This window comes from Sciurus vulgaris, assembly GCF_902686455.1.
Source record: "Sciurus vulgaris genome assembly, chromosome: 4".
Classification (NCBI taxonomy): domain Eukaryota; kingdom Metazoa; phylum Chordata; class Mammalia; order Rodentia; family Sciuridae; genus Sciurus; species Sciurus vulgaris.
The window spans coordinates 7,539,299-7,563,955 of record NC_136464.1 but is presented as its reverse complement, the minus strand read 5'-3'; the positions used below and the strand labels follow the sequence as shown (position 1 = coordinate 7,563,955).

The 24,657-nt window shown below is 59.5% G+C and overlaps 1 protein-coding gene across 2 annotated transcripts in view; it reads left to right on the top strand.

Annotated features, from left to right (window-relative positions):
* The window catches only part of LHPP (phospholysine phosphohistidine inorganic pyrophosphate phosphatase), a 127,990-nt gene that overhangs the window by 101,030 nt on the left and 2,303 nt on the right, over positions 1-24,657 (top strand). The window lies entirely within an intron of this gene.

Genomic DNA, 24,657 nt, shown 5'->3' with positions numbered 1-24,657 from the left:
AGAAGTTCAGAGTCTAAGCAGAGACTGAATGTTTGCACAGCCTTAACGTGTCCACGCTCCCCAAGCGGCAGTTGCGAAGGGAGCACGGGAGATGCACGGTGGCGGTCCCACAGACGCACTTGGCCATGCAGTGGGACACCGTCGCCTGCAGGGAGTCGCTGTGGCTCCCGATGGCCCGCTGTGCGGGAGCCTCACCCACTGGTGCCCTTCCCGGCAGCGCACAACCTCAGCCTGCTCACAGAAGGACCCCCGGACGCACCACGGTGTGTGGTCTCCAGACTCAGGCAAGCTGGCCAGGGCTTGGCCGCAGGGCAGCCTGGGACGCCCCTCCCTCTGCAGGGCCCGCTTCACCTCCTGTCCAGGGTGCATGTGGCCCTCCCTGGGCCCCTCACTGCCGCAGCACCAGGCTCCCAGGGGCTGGACAGCCTCTTGCTTCCTTGCCGTCTCGGCTGTGGCCTCTGTGGCTGTGTGGCTCTTGTGTCCATCTTTCCCTTGCCCTGGACCCCCTGCTGGCTCCTGCAGCTCTGTCCCCACTCGAGTCTCCCTGGAACTGCTGCCACACAGCCACCTGCAGTGCGTCCCATCTGCGTCCCCCATCACTGTCCCTGTCTCAAGCTCACGTCCTGTTCCTCCACACCCTGGGCCCTCAAAGGTGTCACATGTGTGGTTGAGTGAAGCTGCCCAGCAGTGGATGGCGAGGGCCAGGGCTGGGCCAGGACGTTGCTCTGCACGCCAGGGCCCCGCAAGAGGCTCACGTGCCGGGGGACTGCTGGCAGTCAGCAGTTCAGGAAGCACAGGTATGGGTTGGAGAGCGCGTGGGTCCCGCTGGACTGGCCATTGCCCGCCTGTCAGGGGCGGTCAGACCTGGTGCTCTTGACCGCTTCTTGCTCCCAGCCCCCAGGGTTTGGACCATTTGCTGCCGGGGGTGACTTCATGTGGCAGTTTTGCTGCCTGATGGAGCGCTCACTCGGAAAACACCCACCTGGCTGGGCCGGAGTACAAACACGGCTTTCCCAGAAATGTATTTAAAGAAAAAAGCCGTTAAGAACCTGGCAGCACATAAAGCGCTAGTGTGAGGTGTGAGGGGAGAAGGGAGGCCGGGCAGGCCTAGGTGGCAGTGGAGGCCAGGACCCCCCGCCCCACCACCTTTGTCAGGGCTGTCCTGGAGGGGATGCCTGCTGTGAGTCAGGCCTCCCCTATCACCCTGCCTTCCTGCCTCCTGCCTCCCCTGCCTCCATGACTCCCTGTCTCCCTGCCTCCCCTGTCACCCTGCCTCCCTGCCTCCATGACTCCCTGCCTCCCCTGCTTCCCCTGTCTCCCTGCCTCCCCTGTCACCCTGCCTCCCTGCCTCCTTGACTCCCTGCCTCCCCTGTCTCCCTGCTTCTCCTGCCTCCATGACTCCCTGCCTCCCCTGCCTCTTCTTCATGGCCCAAGATGCCTGTGCCCAGGCTGCTCTGAACACCAGACCACAGTGGCCAAGTCTCCTGTGCCCCTGCCCAGGGATGGTTGGGATCCTCCACTCTGGTTGTCCCATAAGGAGATGAGAAGGTGCACTCTTAGGTGCCGCGTCCTGGTGAGGAAACTGAACAATGCCCAAGGGTCTGCTGAGCGCTGCCTGCTGTTGGGCACCAGCCCCTGTGCTGATCTCCCCAGCCCTGGGCAGTGGCACTATCGCCCTCCATGGGGGAGCAGGGGCCAGACAGGAGCCCTAACTTCTGGGGGTAGGTGGGTGTCCTTGCTCAGCTAGGGGGCAGCTGGGTGGGCTCACAGGTCCCTGCTCCTGCGCCACAGCCAGGGTGGCTAGCTGTGCTCCGGCCAGCCCAAGACCACTTCCTCTGAAGCCAGGCCAGCCTCGGGTGTGGACTGCACCCTGCACCCCCACCTGTCCCCCAGCTAACCTTTTCCTTGCAGCAGGGCAGGCCCTGGAATGAGCCCACCCTGAGATTTTATTGATCTGGAGAAAAAACTTAATTAGTCTCATAAACTGTCACTTGATACTCTCCAGAACACCCACCTCTGGCTTGCATGTCCCCTGAGGCCTCAGAGGCCCCAAGTCAGGTGGGCAGACCAGGTGGGGCCTCTTTTCACAGCAGCCAGGTGGCCCGGGGGCCAGGGCCTGCTGCGCTCACCTCGAGGTGTGGCTGTGTGGCTGCTTCTCTGACGGGAGGGTGCCAGCTCTGTCCCACACCCGTGTGCGCGTGTGCACGTGCCCGCTGCCAGGGATGCGCCCTCTGTAGTGGACAGTGCCTGTTCAGGGGCTTCCCCGACTCCCTCTCCCAGCACTGGAGCTTGGCTGCTCGGCCCTGGTCACGACGGTGCTTGGCCACCCTAACTCCAGGCGTGGCGTCTGTCCCCGGCTCTGAGTTTCCCAAGGAGGGACGAAGCTACCTGTCACACGGACACAGAGACAGCCCGTGTGCGCTGGTGGGGTACAGCGGTGCCGCCTGGGCTCCAGGGCTAGGCCACTTGGCTCCTGCTCTGCTCTCTGTTCAGGAGCCAACAGAGCCATCCCCAGGGTCAGGGCGTGGTGTCCAGCAGAGGTCGCAGCCCAGAGCCTGGCCTGCAGGCCTGGACAGGAAGCCTGCCCACGCTTGGACTGCCCTTCTTCCCACAGCCACGAATCCAGGTCCCCATGTCCCTCCAGGCCTGTCTGGGTGCCCTCACCTCTGGGGTGCCCTCCAGACCCTCCCCACCACCCTCCGATTCCCTGGGCATTTGCATGGGGAACAGAACAGCCAAAACCGCACAGGGGACACCGGCTGAGCTGCATGTGTGCTGTGAGCCCCACAGGGCAGGGCACGGGGCAGGGTGTGGCTCTGCCGGCTCGCTCAGCACAGGTTCTCCAGGGCCTTGGGTGGCGAGCGCTCTGCTGGTGGGAAGGTGCTCAGGGCCAGGTCGCCTGCCTGGAGGACTTGCGGGACAGGCTGGGGAGCCGTGGGACAGCAGGGTGGGGAGGGAGGGCCATCAGGAAGGTCATGCGTGGGTCCCCCTACACCGGTGTGCCTGGTGCCTGGTGGCAGACCTGGAGGGACCAGGCAGTCACCATCCCAGAGAAGCCTGTGCTGGCAGGGTCCGAGTGGCGCCCCCGGAGCCTCTGCCCACTTCCCTGGAGCCCCACCACTGTGCCGCCGGCGTCGGGGTGCTCACGGTGGCTCCCCACTATGTTCTGGGTTTGAAGACGCTCCTGGCACCTCTGGGTGCTGCTTCTGCCTCAGCATTACACACATTCAATCTTCTCAGTGGCCCTGGCTGAGGGCAGGGGGGCCTCCTGGTAGGGGGTCACTTGGTCAAGGGCTCTGCAGGTAATTAAGTGGTGCTGTGGGGATGCTTTAGGAAGCTGCCCCGGAGGGACCTTCCCCTCGGCCTCCTGTCCCCCAGGCTATTCCAGGCGCTGTCCCTGGGGCCCACCCCAGAGTCTCTAAGCAAGTCTTCACAGCAGTGCACTGCGTTCCTACCCGGAGCCTGCCCCCCACACTTCTCTCGGGCCGTGTCACGGGGCCAGCATTTTGGGTGTCCGGAGCCAGCAGCCCGTCACCGTGGACACCGGCAGGTCTGAGTCACTTCCACCTTTTGATGCAAACGGCAGCTCCGGGGAAGGCAGAAGAGTTAGCCCTGAACACCGTCCAGGTTCCCTCGGCCAGGTCTGTGCGGCGTGGCGCCAGCGGGGAGGCCCTACATAGCACCTATTCATCCGGAGGCCTGGCCGCCTCTGGAAATCAGCATTTCAGCCTGTCCGGAAGGAGTCTTTCAATGTATGGCTGTCCCACAAGTTATATTCCAGGCTCCTGTTGATGGGCATATGGGTGGTTTCCAATTTTCTTCATGAGTATAAATCAGGAGGCAGTGAACGGAACACAAACGTGCTAGGTTTTCTTTAGAGCAATTTCCCAGCCTTGCCAGGGAATAACGCCACCTCGGGGAACCTGCCCAGCGCACAGACCTCCAGGTTGGTCTCATGCTCTTCTTTCTTTCAGTGAGTCCTGTTTTTACCAGGGGAAGTTAGCAAGCTCTTAGGCAGAATCAGTAGAGCCTGCTGAAGCAAACAGACGTCCTCCATTCACTGATTAGAAGGTCCCACTGGCCACGCCAAAGCCACATGCCCATTTCTACCCGCTCCAGCAGCTGGAAGGAATCCCATTTTCCCACATCCCTGCCAGTTCTCGGTATTGTGAAATTTTCCTAATCTGAAGGGCATGTGATGATACCTTGTTTTAGTAGAATGTGTGTTTTCTGTATGGTTAGTGATTGAGACTTTTTCAGATGTTTGAAATGCGTGAGCGTCCCTTTCGTGAGTCATCTGTGAATGTCCTGGTATGCTTTGCTGCTGAATGCTCGTCATTTTTTACTGGCTCGTGACACTCTTTACATTCTGTGTCCTCTTGTGCGGTTACAGCTGGCACAGGACCTGCTCCCAGCCTGTGGTTTCCTTTCCACTTTGCTTATGATGCCACATTGAACAAAAAAAGTTCCAAATGCAAATAGATTCACATTTACTAATCACTTTGTTATGGTTTGCGAGTTTTCCACCTAAGAAACCTCCTGGTTGTAATTAGAAAGATTCTCCTTCAGAAGTTTTTAAGTTTTGCTTTGTACACTTAGGTTCTGTGTTCTTGAATTTGCATTTGGTGTGAGGTAGGGATTGGTGTGGATATCCAGCTGTAATACCATTTTTAACAGTTTACCCTTCCCTGCTGACTTAGAATGTTAACTCTGTCATGTCAATTTTCCATATTTACTTTCATGAGATCCTGTTAAATGTGTTTTTAAAAAGCTCTATTGAGATATAATTCACATACCATATAATTTAACCATTTAACTTGTATAATTCAGTGTTTTAATTATACTCACACATCATTACATATCAGTCAATTTTCATCACCTCACAAAGAAACCCTGTATCCTTTAGCTCCCCTCACCCCTTGTCTACCCAGCCCTAAGCAACCACTAACCTGCTTTCTGCTTCTATGGATTTTTCCATTTGGGGCATTTTGTGTGATTGGAACCATGTAATGTATAGTCTTTGTGTCTGACTTTCTTCATTTGGCATATTTTCAAGGCCCAACTATGTCATGCTTCATTCCTTTTTATGGATGAATGATTTTCCACTTAAAAATATATCACACCTCTTTATCCACTTGCTTGTCAACTTTTATGAGAAATGCTACTCTGAGCATTCATGTACAAGTTTCTTATAGACATATGTTTTTATTTCTCTTGAATACTTATACCCACTGCTGCTATAACAAAATACCTGAGACTGAATAGATAAAGAACAGAAAGGTATTTTCTTACAGTTCTGGAGACTGGAAAATCCAGTCACAGTGCTAGCAGGCCCAGTGTCTGGTGAGGGCTGCGCTACTTTGAAGATGACACCTCTTGCTGCATCTTCACATGGTGGGAAGAGCAGAAGGGAAGAGGAAGGTGAGGAAGAGGAAGGTGAGCACTGTCCCCTCCAGCCCTTTCATAAAGCCACTGATCCCATTCACCAGGGCAGAGCCTTCACGACTTAGCCACCTCTCAAGGCCCTATCTCTTAATACTATCACAATGGCAATCAGGTCTCAACTAGGGGATTCCAGAGGAGATTCAGAGTGCTGCTATCTTGATATCATCATGTCTTCTGACCTCTTTTAATTTATTTTGACAATATTCTCCATTTTTCAGAGTATAAACTTTGCACCTCTATTGATAATTTCATTCTTTTTGATGCTGTTGTAAACAAAATTGGATCCCCGTTCTATGTGTTTTAAAACGCTTCTGAGTAAATTTCTCTTGGATAAGCTCAAGGCTAAAGTGCCGAAGGTCCTGGGCAGTGAAGCAGGTGAGTCCTGAGGGGCCCCGCCCCTCCTCTCCTGCCCTCGCAGCGGTTCCGGTGTTCTGGACATGTCCCCGCTCTGCTTCCCTTCTGTCTAGATGACGGGCAGGGAGGAGGAGGGGGAAGACCAATGAGGTGAGCTTGTCCTCTCTCCAGGGATGGGGCCAGGCCTCAGAAAAGCCTAAAGTCATCCCCTTGTCCCTCCTTCTCGACAGGAAGCAGAGGTTAGGGGAGAGAGCCCCCAGCCCCAAACTTGACCCAGTGTGTCCCGTGGTCAGTTACAAAAAGAGGGGAGTTGGGCGCCACCCTGAAGGATCACCCACGTCTGCTGGCCTAGAGACACAGTGCCATGCCTAGTGCAGGGCAGCCACAGGACCTGCGAGGGCCCAGGAGGCTTCACGGAGGAGGTGGGATTTGAGCCGAGTCTTGCAGAATCTCTGGCAGGCTGGGAGTTAGCTTTCCCGCAGGGAAATGGCGTGCAGAGGCCTGCAGTCAGGAAGGGGGCCGCAGCTCCTATGGACCTGTGCCTTGCCATTATTAATTTTAATGACTCAAAAAATCATACAAATGAAAGGTCTGCTCATTTAAAGAGACCCTCCCTGGATTAATAGTAATTCATTTTTATTGTCATTGCCTTGGAAATTGCCTTGCTGTGCATCTGTGAGCACTGGCGTGTTTATATGTGAGCATGTAAATCACTGTCACACGGAGTCGTTTTCCTGCGAGAAGCACTGGGGCAGTCAGGTGGCAGCCGTGTGCAGGCCTTGGATGTGGCCACCGGCTCTTGGGGCCCTCTGTGGCGCTTGCTGCTTCCTGTGCTGTAAACGCCATGGCTGGTGCCCCGCTGCAGCGTCCTGGCTGAAGGTGGAGCTGGCACCCACTCAGCTCTGGCCAGCTGGCACGGCAGCTCCGGGCACCGCGCGTGGACCCCTCGGTTTACGTTTGAGGAGGAAATGCATTCTTGGGACTCTTTCTGGGGCAAAACCGATTCAACCACGTAGACGTTGGCTGATTTCACCCCCAAGTGCTCCTGTAGCCCTGGGACTGGATGGAACAGTGTGACTCGGGACTGTGTCCAGTGGCTGAGGAGCTCACGGTCAGTAGTGAGGAAGGAAGGGATTGCTGGGTGGTTTGCAGAGAAAGGAAGAGGAGGAGGTGGAAAGAGCGAGGGGTCCAATCCCCTGAGAAGTGCCACCCGCGGAAACCCTGGAAGACGTGGTCCAGGCACCACCTCAGTCCACGTGCTGCCAGGGAGCACCCACCTCCCTGAACGAGGGAGGCCGGGGATTCGCAGGCTGCAGGTCAGGAGGTTGTGCCCAGCCAGGCATCTTTGCTCCTGGCTTCTGGACCCTGGTCCCAGCCGGCTGGTGGCACAGCCCTCGGCAGAGCGGGCATCGGATCTGGCCTCAGAGAGCCCTTCCCAACTGTCGCCCCTCCAGCCTGGGCGTGGAGGGCCAGGAGCCCAGGGTTCTCGAAGTCCCAAAGACAGGACTTTAAGAAAGAAGAAAGACGCATATCTACCATATCTATCCAAATACATCTGTGCTGGCGGGTTCTGTCTCCTTAGAACAACAGCTTGTGGTGTGACGACAGCCAACAGAGGACGCAACTCCCCCCAGGCAGCCTTCCAAGGTGACACAGAGGTGGAGCAGTGGCCACCCTGCGCAGGGGGCAGGGCACCCGCTACACAATGCCCAGAGACCCCAGGAAGGAAGAGCAAAGGTTAGGGAAAGCCAGACGTCAGCTTCTTGACCAGCTGTGTTGCCAGCCAGCTTGGTTATTTACGCCCGTGGTAGAGTCCATAAATCAAGCTTCTTCCTGGCGGTGCAGCTAAGGAGGACTCTGCAGTCATCTCGTGTTAGACCACGTGAGAAAGCAGGCCTCTTGCCCCCAGGGACCAACACTTCTGCCAGCCTTATCCAGAACCTTGTTCCTGCCATCTCAAGGTTCACAGAGGACTGTGGGCAGTCCACCTAGAAGTGGCCCACCTACAGGAACCCACAGTTTAAAGATGGCGCCTGCTCAATGTAGCCGTGTTCGTGGCGGGATAGACAGGACCTCGGTCCACTGAGACCTTGCGCCGAGGGTCCTCATTTCATATCTGCTCCATGCACAGAGCCACCAACTGTCCTGCCATTCCAGTGTGAGCCACCTTCAAAGGCAGGGTTCAGCCAGCAGAAACGAAAACTGCTTTGAAAGGCGGCCTGGGCCCAGCCACGGAGTTGCTCAGACAGCTCACGGTCAGAATTCGCAGGGCAGGCCGGGCCCTGGCCTCGTGGAGCAGGCAGGAGCCAAGCACTCATTTGTGTGAGCATGGGAGCCAGGCTGCATGGGAAGGTCAGGGTGCTGGGGGGCTCCCCGCAACCCCAGGCTTAATTGGTTTCCTGAATTCCAGTTCTCTGGTGCTTCCTTGCTGTGTTAACGACTCGTAGCAAGGCCTTTTCCTGCCATCCTGGGACAGGCTCCTTGGCCTGCATCTGTGGGACACCCAGGGCTGCAGAGCTGGGGCTGGCTCTCGGCTCAGCCTGTAGCCGCTCTGGCTGGAAGGCCTCCGGCAGCCCGCGGGCTCTGAATGAGCTTGTTCTTCCTCGGCCCTCAGCCCTGCGAGGCCGCGGGTGGGGCTCATGAGCTGTCTGCCTGCCAGCTCCAGTTGTTTGACTTCAGGTTTTCAGGCCAAGTTCTTTCAGGAAAGTTCTCTCCACTGCACTTCACCCCCTTAGGAAAATAGCTGTGCCATCGACTGGCCTTGCGGGTTTTAATCCACCTTTCTAGGGTGAACAGCGTGCGCACTCATTCACGCACACTCTCTGCCCAGCCTTTGCCTCCCCTGCTCTCTCCTCTCCCCTGTCTCTCTTCCTCTCTGTTGCAGTCTGCGTCTGTCTCTGTCCTTCCACAGGCACATGCAACCAAGTGAGGGGACGAAGACTGGGAGCATTTGGGGTGGGGTGCAGAACAAGTGTTGGCTTTGACTGAGCTCTGCGATGGACAGCACCCCTGGCTGCCAGGGTGGCCCACCCTGTCCACAGGGAAGTGCCAAACCCTCTGCGCAGGCTCTGCTGCGTCTCTGTCAACGTAGCTCCTGATGCCTGGGATGTTCTAAAAGCCTGGCTCCATTGATAACCCCTCTGTTTTCATGCACCCATGTGGTCCCCTGGTGAGGGCAGTGCCGTGGCTTCTAGACTTGGCCTTTTCTCCTGGAGGGAGGGCATGAAGGGCCCCTGTGGGGCAGACTTTCTCCCACCAAAGCCAAGAGCTCTTCCCAACCCATAATTCTGCACTGAGATGGGATTCAGGCTTTGGTAATGGATGGTAAGCCTCTCTAGCTGCTCAAGATGGCCACTCGGGGACCCCGTTAGGAGACTCGGTTTCCCTGTTGGAGCCTCCCATGACCCCAGACAGCACCTGTGCCCCATGTTGGAACTGAACTTGTCACCCCTAGGCCAAGGGCTCCAGGAGGACGGGATGCCTCTGCCCTTCTGCCAGGGGCTCTCCCAGCCCTGCAGCTGACCTGGAAAGGCCTCTGGGGGGCCTGCAGAGCCCCTGGATGAGGACAGGTTATGGCCAAGGCCCAGCAGTGCCGCTGGTCTGCTCTGTGACCCAAGGAAGGTTACGGCCCCTTCCTGTCCATGAACCAAGACCCGATCAAAAAGTGCATAAATGCACACCAGAATGAGCTCCTGGCTCTGGCTGTGGCTGTGACACAGAGAGGGTTGTGGTCATAGGTGAGCACGTCACAGCCTCCTCCACGGGAAGCAGGTTCCCCTGTCTCACCTAGAGAAGGTCTCCCCACCCTGAGGCCTAAGGTCACCATTCCTCCGTGAAGTTTCCACCTGCCCCAAGCCTGAGAACTTCCTGTTGCTTGGGTCTGCATGGGGGACACAGCAGTCCTCCTCAGTGGTTAAGGAGTTTGCATGGCGGTGGTGTTGGTGCTGTCTGGGGTCCAGGCTTGTTAGTAGAGGGGAGTGGAGGTGAAGGAGATGTTGGCATGTGAGATGTTGGTGGGAGCAGCAGATGCCTCCTGGGTGCCTCATGGGGAAGAACGGGGTGCCAGGAAGAAAGACTAAACCCGACCAGGCAGGGGGTGAGGGCTCCCAAGGATAGGGGAGCCTAGTCCTGCTCCTGACAGGAACTCCCATCTCAGTGCCCCCAGTTCTTCTGGAAGCTGCAGGTGTCACCAGCACTGGGGAGGGCAGGGAGGGCAGGTCCAGGACACAGCTGGTATGAAGGTCGATGTCCAGAGGGGGCAGGGGGCTTGTCCAAGACCACACAACAAACGGGCATCCTGGTACCTCTGCTATTTCCTTCTCCACTTGTTTAGGATCATTTTCTTTTTATTGGGTGCTGGGGATGGAACTAGGGGCCTTGCTCATGCTAGGCAAGTGCTCTACCCTGAGTGACATGCCCAGTCCTGCCCTCCTGGTTTTCTAAGTATTAAGTGCTATGAATTTCCCCTCTCAGCCCTGCTTTGGCTGCATCCCACGTCTGGACTCTGGCATGAGCCTTGATCTGAGCTCCCATGTGATTCCAGTGAGCCTCCAAATATGAGAAACAGCCCGCCATCTCACCCCTGATCTTGGACCTCACAACAGGGCACTAACAACACTTCCCCAGGTTCTGGGGAACTACATTTAGGGGCAATTCAAGATGTCAGCAGTTTCATCTTCTCCCCTCCCTCCCTCCCTGTTTCCATTTCATAACACACACCAGACAGGTTAGTGCTCAGTTTACATGGAAAAATAACCAAGTAACATTAGACAGGAAACCAATTCTCAGGGCCAGGAGGCACAGTGAGGGGAGATGGGTACCAGCTTCAGTCGCCAGCACAGTGAGTCCTGGCTGGTGACCAGACTGAGGGCTGGGCGTGGCCTGACTGCATCTCTCTCCCTATAGCATGGCAGAGGCACCTGTCCGCAGGGAGCTGCATCCTGCTTCCTTTGCCCCCCCCCCCCCGGCCCTGGGCGTTCTTGAATCCCAGCATACCTGCCACTTAAGACACTGAGCTGATGACTAGAGTTTGAGCTCTCCTGAGGAGCCCAGAGGGCGGTGATGGGGAAGATCCAGGGGACAGTGTGTAGGTACCTGTGTGGTCTGCACATACTGGGGGGTGTGCCCCAAACTCAGGGAATGCCTGGGCCTGGGCCTGAGCTACTGCCACTTGCTACTCCCCTCGTCCCTCCCCAGAGCCACTGAGCCCAACTGCCTGCACCCCGCCGCCACAGGCACTGCTACTGCCGCTTCCAGCCTCCCTGGCCCCAGGGCAGGGTGTTTGGGTTGGGTTATGGCTTCCCAGTACCAGCGGGCAGCAGGAGGGTCCAAGCTGGATCTGAGGAGCAGCCTGGCTTTCTGGCCAGGGAGGAAAACAAGATTCCGTCTAGGAACCGCCCAGGGCGCGGTGGCCTGCCAGGAGCCAGGGCAACTTGGATGGGGTCCCTGCAGGCACAATCGGCCCAGTGTGGGGCACGCGGCCCGGCAGGCTGGCGTCCCCCAGGGCCGGGATGAATGGCCCCTCAGCAGCTGCTTTGATGATTTATGAGGCGACTGGCGGGCCTGTGATTGACGAGGTGGTTGGTCAGCTTCTCGGGGAGCCCGCTGGCCTCCGCCGGTTCCCTCCAGGGTTGCCTCTGTATCCCAGCCGTGGAGAGGCACCGAGGAGGGCCACCTCCCTGGCCCTGGCCTTGTCTAGCGCAGCAGGAGCGAGTCCTGGGACGGGGCCACGGGCTTTTTCTCTCAGGCTATGCTGCCCCATGAGTGGTGGGCCGGCCTGTCCGTGGGGCCAGCACTCGTCCCTCTCAGGAGCAGCCTCTGCCCTCGCTGGCCGGGGTCTCCTCCCTGGAGCCCAAGGCGTTGCACCCCAGGCCCTGTCAGGTTGGGAGCTCGTTCTCTCGTCCCCCTGGAGGCTCCTTCCCACGTTGGGGTCACACCGGGCCCGTGCCCCCTCGTCTGCACGGTGACCTGAGCGCACACCTTCACGCTGCCCTCTCCAGGCCGTGGAGTGTGACGTCTCCAGGTGGCCACCAGGAGGTGCCGCAGTGGTTGCCTTGGGCAGATCAGGAACCCGTCCGAGGGTGGCGGCTGGGGGACCCATGTGACGCCTTCCAGCAGCCAGTGGCTGAACCAGTGTCCAGGTGGCATGTGACACGGGTGTGTCGTGGGCCCGAGGCTATCTCGACCCACGGGGGCTGGCCCGCCCTCTGCCGGTAACTGATATGGCCTGCAGAGCAGGTGGCATTTGCCATGCCCAGTCAGCTCTTTGGTTCCAGGGCCAGGGCTGGCCTGGACTGCCCCTCCCAGGGCTGTTAGGCCTGGACTTTTCAGCCTTATTAAAGGCCTGAGGAGCCGTGTCAAGACAGAACTAGGAACACTGCTGCTACCATTGTGTACCTTCCCAAGACAGCATTACCGCCATCCCCAAGGAACTTAAAACAGAAAAAGTTCTACTTGTTACCCCACCATGTTTGGACAGTGGTTTGTTTCCTCCAGCTCTGTAGCCAGGGTTACGTGCATATTTAACTCGTTTCCTTCCCGCGCCCTGACCGTCGTTCACAGCTGCGGAGTGTTTTATGGAGCAGAGACACCACTCCAGGCGCCCCCTCTGTGGTGAGCACCAGACTTGACCCTCTGATGAATCGCTTGGAAGACCTTTGCCTTCACGTCAGCGGACTTTCGCTGAGAACCTTCCGCACGGCCTGCTCTGCACGAGGTCTCTTCAGAGTTGGATCTTAGGGACACTTCAGTGCTGGGACACTGGCAGTCGGCTTGCACGCTGGGGAGAGGAGGGCAGTGTGGCCTTACTCACAGCCCCGCCACATCTCGCCCTCAGCACCGGGCTGAGCCTGTCCCCTGATGTACTGTGGACAGGCTGCTAGGCTGGGTTGGACCCAGGTCCAGATCACGTGCAGCGGTGCCACTGCCAGGCTCACCGTGCATGGACCGGGGGCCTCGGTGAGGACCCTGGAATGGTCGCCGCTCTTTGCATATGATGAGGTGGGTGGGGGCCGGCCTGCAGCTCTCGGAGAAGCCGACGTCACACAAGGGCCACGAGTGAGTGCGATGTGGTTTCTTTCCCCCATTAACTCTGGAGACTCCTGATTACAGTCAGTCAGCGACGGGAGGTTAACTTGGGACCCTCACAGCAGAGTGCGTCAGCCCTCAGGTGGCGTTAAAATGTTTCATTTACCGTCTCATTTAATGGGCTGGGCCTGCCTCCCCTGCTGCCACGTGAGGGCCTCCTGTCCCCTCTGCCACCAGAGGCCTGGAGTGACTTCTCAGCACGAGGCTGGGCAGGGGTGAGGCTCTGGAGACGATCACCCTCGCCCCTTCCTCCGCACTGGTCAGTCCCTCTGGGTGAATGAGGGCCCCAAGAGGGAGGAGCGACCAGGCCACCCCATCCCAGAGGCAGCTCAGAGACGGGGAATGTGCCGTCTTGGAACTGAGCAATAAAATCCCATGCAACCTCATCAGTCACGGGCTCTGAGATCCCACTTGGCTCCCGGGGCCTTTGCCAGCTTGCCTGTGTTCGCCACCAGACCACTACCCCCAGCCCAGCCTGCATCTGCCTCTGCCCCGGTGGCCCCTAAGAGGCTGTGCACACCAGAGATGGGGGAGACGCAGGTCAGCCGGTGCACCTGGGCTTTGTGAGTGTGAACTCCCGAGTCCACAAAGAGAAGGGCCTTCTCTGAAGCAGGGGCAAGAGGCAGCTGACATGGAAGCAGCTTGGCCGAACAACCAGGGAGCAGCACCGGGGTAGTGGAGGCCAGGGATGCAGCCAGCCAGTCTGGACCAGAAACAGCTGTCCCCTGGGAGCCTCCACTGCCACATCTGGCTGAGCGCGTCCTTCACGCATGTGTCTGGGCTGCTCCTCCCGAACGGTGCTCCGCTTCCGGATCACCTGTGGGGTTGCCCTCTTTGCCTTGGCTGCCAAGGAACTCAGAGGTATATTACTTCTTAGCTGAAATTTCCAGGTCCGTACTGTGGTTCTAGGCCACCTCTACAAGTTCCCCTGGATATGTCCTACTGTGTGCTCTTCACAGCGCCCTGGGACACTTCTTAAAATAACAAAAACAGCCATTCATTGAGGCTAACTTGCACATGGCAAAACATGTGAGTCCGAGTGTGTGTCCCTCCGACGAGTCCCTTCCCCGTCCGTCCCTCAGGCTTCCCGTAAGTGGCTCCCACCTGTGTGCTCCCTGGTGGGCCTCTCCTCGTTGGTTTCATCAATTTCGGTTTTGTCCCCTATGGCTGGAGTCACCGGTGCTCTGTCAGTGATGGGTGGTGTTTCGCTGTGCGGCGGGATTCCTGGGTACATTGTTCTGCTGGTGGACGTGGGTGGTCCGTGGTGGACATAGGGAGGTTCCCTACACAGCTCTTGGGAGATGTCAGCCTCCTTTCTCTTGGTCATGGATGGGACCAGCCGTGGAACCACCAAGTCCTGCAGTGCCCATGGGTTTTTCTGTGGAAGATGTTGCCAAGCACTTTCCCAGAGAACCTGCCCCACTGTCTGGCACCCCCGCCAGCCCGGAGAAGCTCCAGGTGCCCGAGAGTGAGCAGTGCCTCGCCTGGTCAGCCTCTTCCTCTCCGGGGGGCCGTGCAGTGGTGTCGCGATGGGCTCTTGAGCGGCACTCCCTGGTGGCTGGGACTGGCAGCCCCTTCGCAGCGCCTGGACTGTGGGGCCCTTCTCTGTGAGGAGCCTGTCCAGCCCTTTCGAGGTAGAGCATGCAGGGGGTCCCCACAGAGCCTGGAGCTAAGGAAGCCCGTTTCTGAGCACAGGAGGCACTTTCCACTGAGCGGGGGCTCTGCGGGGTGGGCCCTGACGGCAGGCACTCCGGGCAGCTGGGCACCGTGCAGCGTGGGGACCTCCTCTGGGAGGTCTTCTTCCCAAGCAGACAGACTAGGAAAGGGCCTCTCGGCTCCAGTTGGAGCTCCGGCCCGTCTCTTAACTGTCGTCCACCTCATTGTCTTCTGAGAAGGGGATGTCGGTGCAGGATGGCCTCACGGGAGAGCAAGCCTTGAGCACCACTCACTGCCACCTGCCAACAGGATCCCCGGGCCAGCCACCGGGCTCTGCCAGCGTCAGTGGAGATGGCACCAGGCCCTCAGGGGAACTGAGCCACTTCCTGATGCCCCCAGGGTCGGGGAAGCCGTGCCGAGCATCAGAGGGCCGCACCCACTCTTGGCACCCTGCCCCCCAGGCCACCCACAAGAATGCCATGCTTGGGTGTGCCAGCTCAGTTCTGCAGAGACAGTGCCCAGGCCTCACCAGCCCAGCAGTCCAACCCAAGGAGAGGGGCACAGTGGCTTTTCTGGGGAGGCCTGAAGGGGGCATCCTCCCCTGACCCTGGGTGGGGCACGTGCAGACTTCCTGGGGGCTTGGCCGTGGCGCGCACAGTGCAAGGGACCAGCGCTGCTTAATCCAAACACACGCCAGGTGCTTAGTGTGTTTTATCAAAGTATTATGAACGGCTGTCGGGGGCTCTCGCTCAGAGCCAGCTGCCCAGCCCCCACAGGCCTGCCTCTCCGCCAGAGTGAACCTCTCAGGTGACCTCTACCCACCGCCTGCTGGCCCAGACCCCAGTGGGGTCTGGACCAGGCTGCAAGGGCCTCCGAGCCCAGACGGGGAGACAGACTGACCCCAGAGCCAGTCTGTGACCCTGGGCAGTCTCTGTCCCTTTCTGAGCCTCCGTTTGTCAGCTGTTGGGGGTGGGGGCATCTGCCCCTTGGCTGCCCTGAAAACCGGAGGAGCTGAAGGGTGAGCCCCTTGCCAGTCTGGGGCAGGAGGGCTCTCAGGGACCATCGCCATTACAAATAGTCCCAGAGTGCCCCTGGCTGAAGAAGTGGGCCTGGAGGCAGCTGAGGGTGCAGACTGGATCAGCACCCGGTGGTTGCCCCTTCTCGCTCCGCAGTCCCTTGTCCGCTGCCCCCTGGCACAGCCACCCACTGTAGGATCGGGCTCAGCTGTCCCAGGCTTGGTCATCAGCTGCACAGAGGAGTGTGGCACCCACACCCGGAAGCCAGCCTGCGTGTACAGCTCAGTGCTCTACGAGATCTCCTTGGGAAGAGTCCCCTGCAGATATTTGGGCTGCAGGACCTGCCCACCGCCTCCAAGTGTGGTGTCTGCTCTGAGCCCAGGGGTTCCCCGTGCGCCAAGGGCTCCCTCCTGCATGCTAGAGCCCCCATCCAGCCATTCCCATCCAGACCAGCCATGTCTGTCCACCCACCCTGGGTCCAGTTCCCGCCTCTGCCTGTTCTCTGTGCCAGGTCATCCCCACCCAAGCACCTCGGCAAGGGCGTCCTCTCAGGACTCCCCCCAGTCCGCGGAGGGGCTCTTCTGTCCCTTTAATAGAGAGGAAAAGGGAAGCTCTGAATGGGCAGTTGCTCAAGGTCACAGAGGTCAAGGCCAGCTCTCTGAGGAGGGTGAGAAATTCAGAGCACCTGTGCCCTTGTCACTGGAGCCTGAGCTCTAGGCAAATTCAAGAGTGTGGGCACCAAGGCCAGGCAGCTGTATGCGGATGGGCACTGTGATGGGATCACCCACATGCCATGGGGCAGAGAGTGGGCACCTCAGTAAGGATCAGGGGCTGGGCAGGAAGGCTTCAGGAGGCCTTCCTGGAGGAGGTGACTTGTTCCTTGGGCATTGAGTCTCACATAGCCAAAGCTTCAGGCAGGGTGGCAGTTAAGTCCCTTCCAGTGTGCTCTGAAGGGACTCTTCCAGCCAGGCCCAATGGTGGGCACACTTGTGATCCCATTGACTCGGAGGCTGAGGCAGGAGGATCAAAAATTCCAAACCAGCCTCAGCAACTTAGTGAGACCCTAAGCAACTGAGTGAGACCCTGTCTCAAAATGAAAAATAAGGGCTGGGGATGTGGCTCAGTGGTTAAGTGCCCTTTGCATTCAGTCCATGGTGACAACAACAAAAAGACCCTGTTCTCAGGCCCACAGCTCTAGCGAAGGCGGCAGCGAGGACCTCACAGGAAGTAGCTGGCCCTGCTGGGTCGTTCTGGTTGGCAAGGTACCACCTGGCTGAACCAAGTTGTAAATAGGCCCTATTTCCTCCCTGTGGACCAGTGGCCCCAAGAGCGGGTGCCGAGTGTCCTCTGCAAAACCCCACCCACTCCAGGGGGCAGTGCTGGGGAGTGATTGTGGCCAAATTATATTGTGCGTGTGTGCAAACATGTCACACAGATCCCACCATTGTGTACAACTGTAATATGCCAATAAAAAACATGGGGAACCCCCCTCTTCGGGCTGCCGCTGGGAACTCAGGTGCCACACAGCTGCCTGCAGCCCCTGCCTGGCCCTTGCTCAGGCCTGGTCCGGGGTCCTGGTGCCCCTCAGGCTGTAGATGAGGAATTGAAGTGTGTCCGAGCGGCATGCGGCCACGGGGAGGCCCAGGTAGCCCTTGGGGACACCCTGCAGATCCAGGGTGAGCCAGACCTTTTCTTCCTGTTTCCTCATCAGCTTCCCGAGAAGGGCCCTTCTCCCTGTTCTCACTGGCCAATGTGTCCCAGCACCCTGCTTTGTCCTGGGGTGTCTGGGACATGAGAGGCCCTGCCCACGGCCAGCCAGCCCGCACGCTCTGTGTGCTGAGGAATCCCTACAGCAAGCCTGATGAACAATGCAGATTCCAGCTCTGCTCTCAGTCGTGCGACTTTGGGCATGTCCCTTTCCCACAGGGATCCGTCTCCAGAACAGGTGTGTCATTGTACTACCGCCTGGGGTGCTCTGCAGAGCCTGTGGAATGCCCCCCAAAGCTTCTGCAGTGCAGATGGAGCCAACGTGGTTAGAAATGGCCTGTGTGTGGCCTGCCTGCCTTGCTGGCCAGCAAGCTTCTCCAACATCCCAGGGCCTGCCTGCTGCACTGAGCAGGCCTGGACTGGGCAGCAGACAGGCCTGATGTCCATGGGTCTGACCCCTATGGAGGTGTGAGACCTTGGGCACGTGCTCCCCGTGCCTCAGTGTACCCACCAAAGCTCAGTGCCCCTGGGCCTGGCCCAGTAAGCACCACCTCCTGCTGGGAGAGGCCCCTGGTTCTTCCTGGCTGGAGGACAGGTCAGCTGGGATAGGGACCTGGGGCCTGGGACATAAAGGAAAGGGTAGTTCAGTTAACCCAGCCCTGCCACCACCCCAGCTCTTCCAGATAAGGCTCAAACCACCAGGGGACCTTCAGAAGCACCAGCAGTGGGCAGGAAACCCAGATAACGTGCCCACCCAGCTCTGGTTGCGCACCCAGTCCCACATGCAGGGAGGGTGTGTCTCAGCGGGGAGTGGTCAGAGACCCCACCCCACTCTTAGCTCTGTTGACATGCTTGACAGGACTTCTGGACAGTTGGGAGGGCAGGGGAGGCAGCCAGGTGGAGCCCAGGGAGATGAGCCACAACCGGCAAGGGCCAGGGTTAGGGGAACCTGGGTCCCTCACCACTGCCCAGGCCCTCTTTCACCCGCAGTGCTTCCTGGGAGCCACGCCCTGGCCAGGCACCTTGACGCCCTCACCTCTCCTCAGGCCCCTCCCCAATGATGACTGGCCTGCCCAGATGGGAGGCGGGTGCAGGTCCCTAGCGAGCACAGCTTCCCTTTGCACCCAGACTCCTCGTGGGGTGCACTGAAGGACGGCTGGACTTGACCCTAGCCACTGCTCCTGCGCTGCCAAACTCTCGGGGAGACCTCTGCAGCCTGGCCACCTGCCTTCCCTGGAGCTCTGACCCAAGGGTGGTTCCTGCCAGCAGAAGCTGTCTCCATTCCCCTTCGTGGCCAGGGAGCGCTGGGCTTCAGAAGGGCCCCCAATGAGGACTCTTTCAGGCCTGGGTGTAGATATTTCTTTTCTCCCGAGTGATTTTGGGAAGCAGCCATGAAGTTCCTATGTGAGAGCTGGGTGGGAAGAGCAGGCAGGGCCTCCGGGCTGACCAGCCGCACTCCCTCAAGCTTGGGCTGGTGGCGTGGCCCTGGCCCCTGAGAGGCAGCTGTTCTTCAGGTTCCTCCAAGTCCATGAGAAGTTCAGAGCCTGACCTAAGCCCCCCACTGCTGTCATGGCAGGGCTGGGGAGACACAGGCCTAAGTGAGGACAGGCAGCAGAGGCTGGAACCCATGACCACAGGCCCGGCCTTGGCATCCAGGCAGGGCCTCATGCTGGGTTCCTGTTTCCATGGAACCTCCTTGTGGGCAGGGATGGGGCAGAGGCCCTCTGTGTGCCTCTCGGCCACTGGGCTTTGAATGCAATAGGCCCAGGGAGGCCCGGCTGGACACAGACACGGGCCCTATGGAACAGCCCCACGTAGCACCTGGCAGCAGTAGGACCAGCTGTCCTCCCAGAGGCTCGGGCATCAGCCATGTCTGGGCAGGCTGTTCCTTGGCCTGCCTCCAGAGCCCAGGACCTGCACTGCCCAGGCACCAGAGGGACAGGATCAGTCATCAGAGGTCTGTGGTCAACTCTGCCCACACTGCCACCCCACTAAGGGTCTCAGACCTTTGGGCCCCTGCCCACAGCCCAGTGCAGGCAGGGGCGCTGGCTATGCTTGTGCCATCTGGGCCCCGGCCTGCCACCATGGGCCTTAGCATGCTGCTCTCTTGACGGTGTGCATTCTGGGCCAGCAGGAAGCCCCGTGAGCACATGCCTACTGGCAGGGCATCCCGTAATTTCCCTTTGGGACAGCTTGGATCTGTGGGCAGAAGGCAGGTCGCCCAGCCACATCCTGCCTGTGGTTGCAGAAGCCAAGCTCTGACACCTAGGCCCCAGGAGTCGTGGACTCTGGGCATCAGAGGCAGAGATGCCCTTTGCCCAGCCTCGTCACCAGCCCCGTGAATTGACACCTCTGTCCCTTTCCCCCAGCTCCGTCACCATGGCCTAGATTTGGCTTCACCTCTCAATGCCAGTCCCCAGTTCACTGAACTCACTGTCACTGGGCAGTCCCAGGCCCTGGCCTCAGCCACTGGGGGGTGCCAGCCCTGCCACTGCCCTCAGGACAAGGACACATGTCCCTCCTGGTAGGCAGCTGCTTGGTCTCCAGTCATGGAAACCTAGGTCCTGCCCTGCCCTCAGGGACGGATATGGGGGAGCCAGAGCAGCGCTGCCACCCCAGAGCACCTCCTGGAGGGGACAGGGCCAGGTAGGGCATGTGCCCCAGTGAGGAGGCTGGGGGCGGCTCCTGCTGGCTCCTTCCCGGGTGCCTCAGCCATTCTCCCTGTGCCAGCACAGAGCCCCAGCTGTGGAGCCCGGGACACACAGAACCGCCTGCAGGGAATGAGAGGGAGGAAGGCAGTGCCAGGCGGTGCTCCGCTGGCTGAGGGCCTTTGTGCACGTCTGGTGGATGCTTCCTGGGTGCTTTCTCTGGGCCAGGCCTGCCTGGGGGACCACAGAAGGCAAGAAACGGGGCCTCATCCTCCAGGAAGCACAGCCAGTACAGCCCTGGCAGGTGAAGAAGCAGGGTGGCACCCACCTGCGACGTTGTCAGGGGCAGGATAAGTTCTGTGCAGAGTGACTCGTCCTGTGGGATGGAGCCGAGTTAGAGATGGGGATAAGTGGGTGGGGTCTTGAAGGGTGAGTAGGAGTGTGCAAGGGGAGCAGGTTTCGGGAGCATCCCAGGGCAGAGCGTGAACAGTGGCACTGGGTGGGAGAGCAGGGAACGTCTGCAGCTGGCAGCTGGCACCTGCAGGGGCCCAGTCAGAATAGAGCTGTCTGCTCTGTTGAGGAGCAGGCTGACATGGACAGTAGGAGCCACACCCTCCACACAGGGCACACGCAGGGGCAGGTGCGTGTGTTGGGGGCTTCTCTGGCTATAAAGAGAGAGCGGGGCCAGATGGGAGAGAGGAGCAAGCGGAAGGGAGCAGGCGTGAACAGAAGATGGCCCCCTTCTGCGAGAGCCTGGTGGGTGGCAGGGCAGGGTGGCAGTTGCGCGGGGTCTGGCAGTCTCTGGTCCTGCTGCCCACACCTCCCACGGCTCTGCACCTCTACTTCTAAATGGGCAGCGGGACCCACCCGGACTGCTGTGGGGGTGGGGAGGTGCTTGCCCAGATGCTGCCTGGCACCCACAGGAGAACCAGGAGAGGAGGAAAGCTGCCGCTGGCCCTCCAGGCGCCCGGTCAGTCTGCTGGCCTCCACCTGCAAGCCAAGCCCTGGGGCCGCCCATGCCCCCCTCAGTGAGGGAGGGCTCCCCTGGGGTCTGTGTCTCTGCCTCCTCAGGAGGCAGCAGGAGGGTGGAGCGCAGCAGGACTCTGGACTCCGTGCCTGTTCTCTGGAAGCTTCCCAGACCCCTGTAGTCACCCATCAGTGCCCACAGACCCTGGCCCTTTTTTCCTTCCCAGCACGGGTCATGCCCGTGAGCATGAGTGTGGAGCTGGGCTGTGACCCTGGGAGGCAGAGGTGGCACTGGCGCCAGGGCCCACCAGGTGCAGGCCCCACACCAGACTCACTTTCAGTCATGCCTCACTTCCTTCTCTGAGAGCCAAGTCACAAGCCCAGCCTACAGACGAGAAAGCCGAGGCTCAGGCAGGTGGAGGTACCTGCCTCAGGCCACGTGGTCTGTGGGGCCAGAGCAGGGAGTCCACCCTGCGTGGGGGCCTGGGTGAGGTCTCGGGCAGGTCAGAGCCAAGACCCCACGGGAGCGCCCAGCCCAGCCTCGCTGAGCCCTCAGGGTCTAGAGGAAGGTCTGTCCTGGGTCACAGAGGGTGAGGGCATGAGGGCCCTCATGGCCTGACACAGAGGCGGCCTGGCCTCTCAGCCTCGCTGGTGACTGTGCTCTCCTTGCGCATCATGGGTTCCCCCGAGCCCCGACATTCTGTGCTGTGTCCTCTCTGAACTCAGACTGCTTCTCCCCCCACTCTCCCTCACGTGGCTGTCCCTCTGCCCCATCTCTGCTCCCTTGCCCCTCCTCCCCACCCCACGTCCTGGGTCCAGTGTCCTGGGCTGTGCTAGCAAGGCTGCTGGTCAGGCCGTGCTCCTGGTCCTTCCTGTGGCCCGGGCGGTGCCAGGACCCTGCAGGTCGCCATGGATTCTTGAGCTTCAGTAATAGAGTTAAGCCCAGTGAGCCCTGTTCGCCATCTGGCCGGGCCCTGTGTGCGGACTGGTGCTGGTGGGGGCTCCCGGCAGCGTCTCCTTCCGTGAGGGCTCCTTTGCGCTCTTGGGGTGGCTTCATCTGCCTGGATGGCCAGCCTGGCCCTGGGCGAGGGGTCTGAGGAGGGGGCCCCGACAGGCCGGCTGAGCCTGCGGTGACTGCCGTAGTGCACTGAACACCCACCAGCCTGTCCTTCCAGCGTGAGGGTGGGCCATCTCCTATGGGGAACCGTGTGTCACCTTAGAGTCAGGGACACCAAGCTGGAGGTCTGCGGGCGTGCCCCCGTCACATGGCTGTGGGTACAGGGCTGTCTTTCCTTCATGGCACGCTGGAGAAGAGCCTGCTCCCAGGACGCACTGTCCCTAGAGAGACCCAGACCGTCTCTGTGGGGCTGAGTACCACGTTAGCTTTGTAGGCTGCACTAGGTCCCCGAGGCATTTCTTCACAGCCTCTTAAGAATATAAAGAGCGCTGCAGGCAGGATGAGTCCCCAGCCCCCGGCTGGCATCCCTGGAGGCTGGCACTCGCGGTTGCTGAGTGGCCTTGGGTGGGAGGAGGCCCCTGGCACGTGGACCCGCCAGCTCTCCATCCTCCTCCCGAGGGACACGCAATGCCATGTTCCTTTTCTCCTCCTACCACTAGCGCTGCTTGGGACAGTCCCATTTTCTTGTGTACATCCCTAGGAGAACGGGAGGGTCACAGGAGGCGTTGACAGTTCTCCAGAGTGGCTACCATAAAAGCCCTTTGGCGACAAGCACATACCTCAGCACCGACGCAGTCACGGGAATCTGAAGTTCTCATGGTCACTGGTTTGAGTCTGCTGGCTCCAACAGAATCCTATCCTTAAACCAAGTGCCAACGTGCGGGGCACGTTTTCTTGTCCCTCGGGCTCATGGTTTGGGGCCTCACCCCAGAGAGCACCTGTCTGTGCTCTGTAGAGTGGCCACACACACGGAGTCAGTGACGCCCACTGGCCCCTGTGCTTTGGGTGCTGTAGACTCCTGGGTCCTTTCTGGAGACCAGGAATGCCAGCAGCCTGGAAGCTTTTAGAAGCCCTGGCACCCAAAACACTGTTCTGAGAGGAGGACTGGCTCAGATCCTGGCTGTTCACCCCAGCTGTGGCCTTGAACCTCTCTGAGCCATTTTCTCACCTGCCTCTTCCCTAGAGGATGTACGGGAAAAATGGACGTGAGACCCTGTGGATGGTGCTTTTGGGACCATGCCCCAGGAGGAGGGTGACCACAGCCCCACAAGGGATGTCCACATTCCAGGATCTGCCCCTGCGGTCCCCACCCCAAGCCCGGGGCCCTTAGCAGTCCCTGAGGAGGCCTCTCCCTACCAGAAGGTGGCCTCTTGAAAAGAAAAGTATGCTCACTCGTGATGGTCATATTAGGGTAAAGCCCTCTGCAGACACCAAACCCTCTGAAGGGCACAACCGGGCTTTTAGATGTTGTCAGACGAAATTGACCGCTTCCTTCCAGGCCAAGATGCACTGACTGCGAGGGTGTGGCGCCAGGATTTCCTCAGCACTCAGTCAGGCCTTGGGTGACCCCAGCAGAGGGGCTGGCTCCCCTCCTGCCAAGCTCCACAGACCTCTGGGTGCGAGGCCAGGGATGAGCCCAGAAGCACTGTGGAGGTGACCAGGATGTAACTCTGGCCCACAGCCCCACCCTGCTACCCGTGACCCCCAGGATGAGGTCACCTCCTCACATGACTGGTCAAGATGGCCCACCCAGAAGTGCCATGACTGGGGCGCCTCCTCTCGGCCCCTGTGGCCCTGCAACACCTCCTGACTTGGGACACAGCCCACGGCTGTCACCCACAAAGCCCCAGGCAGGCACCTGGCCTCTGTACCTCCTCAGCACCCCAACAGGCCTCACATCCAGTGAACAGGTAGCTCCTGGAGGCTCCAGTCCCTAGAACCCACCAGAGTAACTACCAGGAGCCTGGCACCCCCTTTGTTGGGCAGGAATGACCTTGCAAGCCACTGGCCAAATGGCACATGGTTTCCACGGATACCTTGGGCTCCCAGCCCTGGGACAGGGAGAGGCCCAACCTCCACCACCAAGCTGTCCCATATATTGAGTCAAGAGTGCACAGGTACCACGCTCTCTCCAGTGCTACCCAGCCAGGCCAGGAGCGTAGGGTAAGTCCCCAGAGAGCCCAGGGCAGGTGCTCTCGGGGCCCTGCCCTCACCTGTGTGATGCTTCTGCTGGGGGTCCGGCCAGGGCCGAACAGGCTCTCAGTGGGAATTGGTTTGGAGGAGGGGTCCTGGTGGAGGGAACAGCCAGGAGGGAGGCATGCGTACCCAAGCGGGTAGGAGAGGAGAGAAGGCAGAGGCTGGGGGTCTCCCAGGGTCAGGCCAGGCCTGTTCCCGGGCCAGAAGGCAGTTTTGCTGTGTCCACCAGGTGTGACTTCAGAGGAGTAACTGCTGCTGGGATACGGGGCTTGTTCCCAGCATGCGATGAGAGGTGGTGGTAAATATCAGAGGGGCAGCCTAGTGGGAGGTCACTGGGTGCTGCTCGGGAAGGATTCCTACAGCTCCCATGGTGAAACACCTGAGTTTGTTTTCAAGAGCAACTCGTTAGGAAGCCTGAGCCTGAGCCCTAAGTCTCTCTTGTCCCAGTGTTCCTGCCATGATGCCATCGGCTTCAGTCCCTCAATAGAGGCCTAGGCAGTGGCCTGGTCTTCGGCTTTCCGTCTCCAAAACTGAACTACATAAACCCCTTTTCTTTATAAAGTTGCCTAGCCTCAGGCATTTTGGTATAGTAATGAAAAAGGGGCTAATATTCTATCAGACTAAC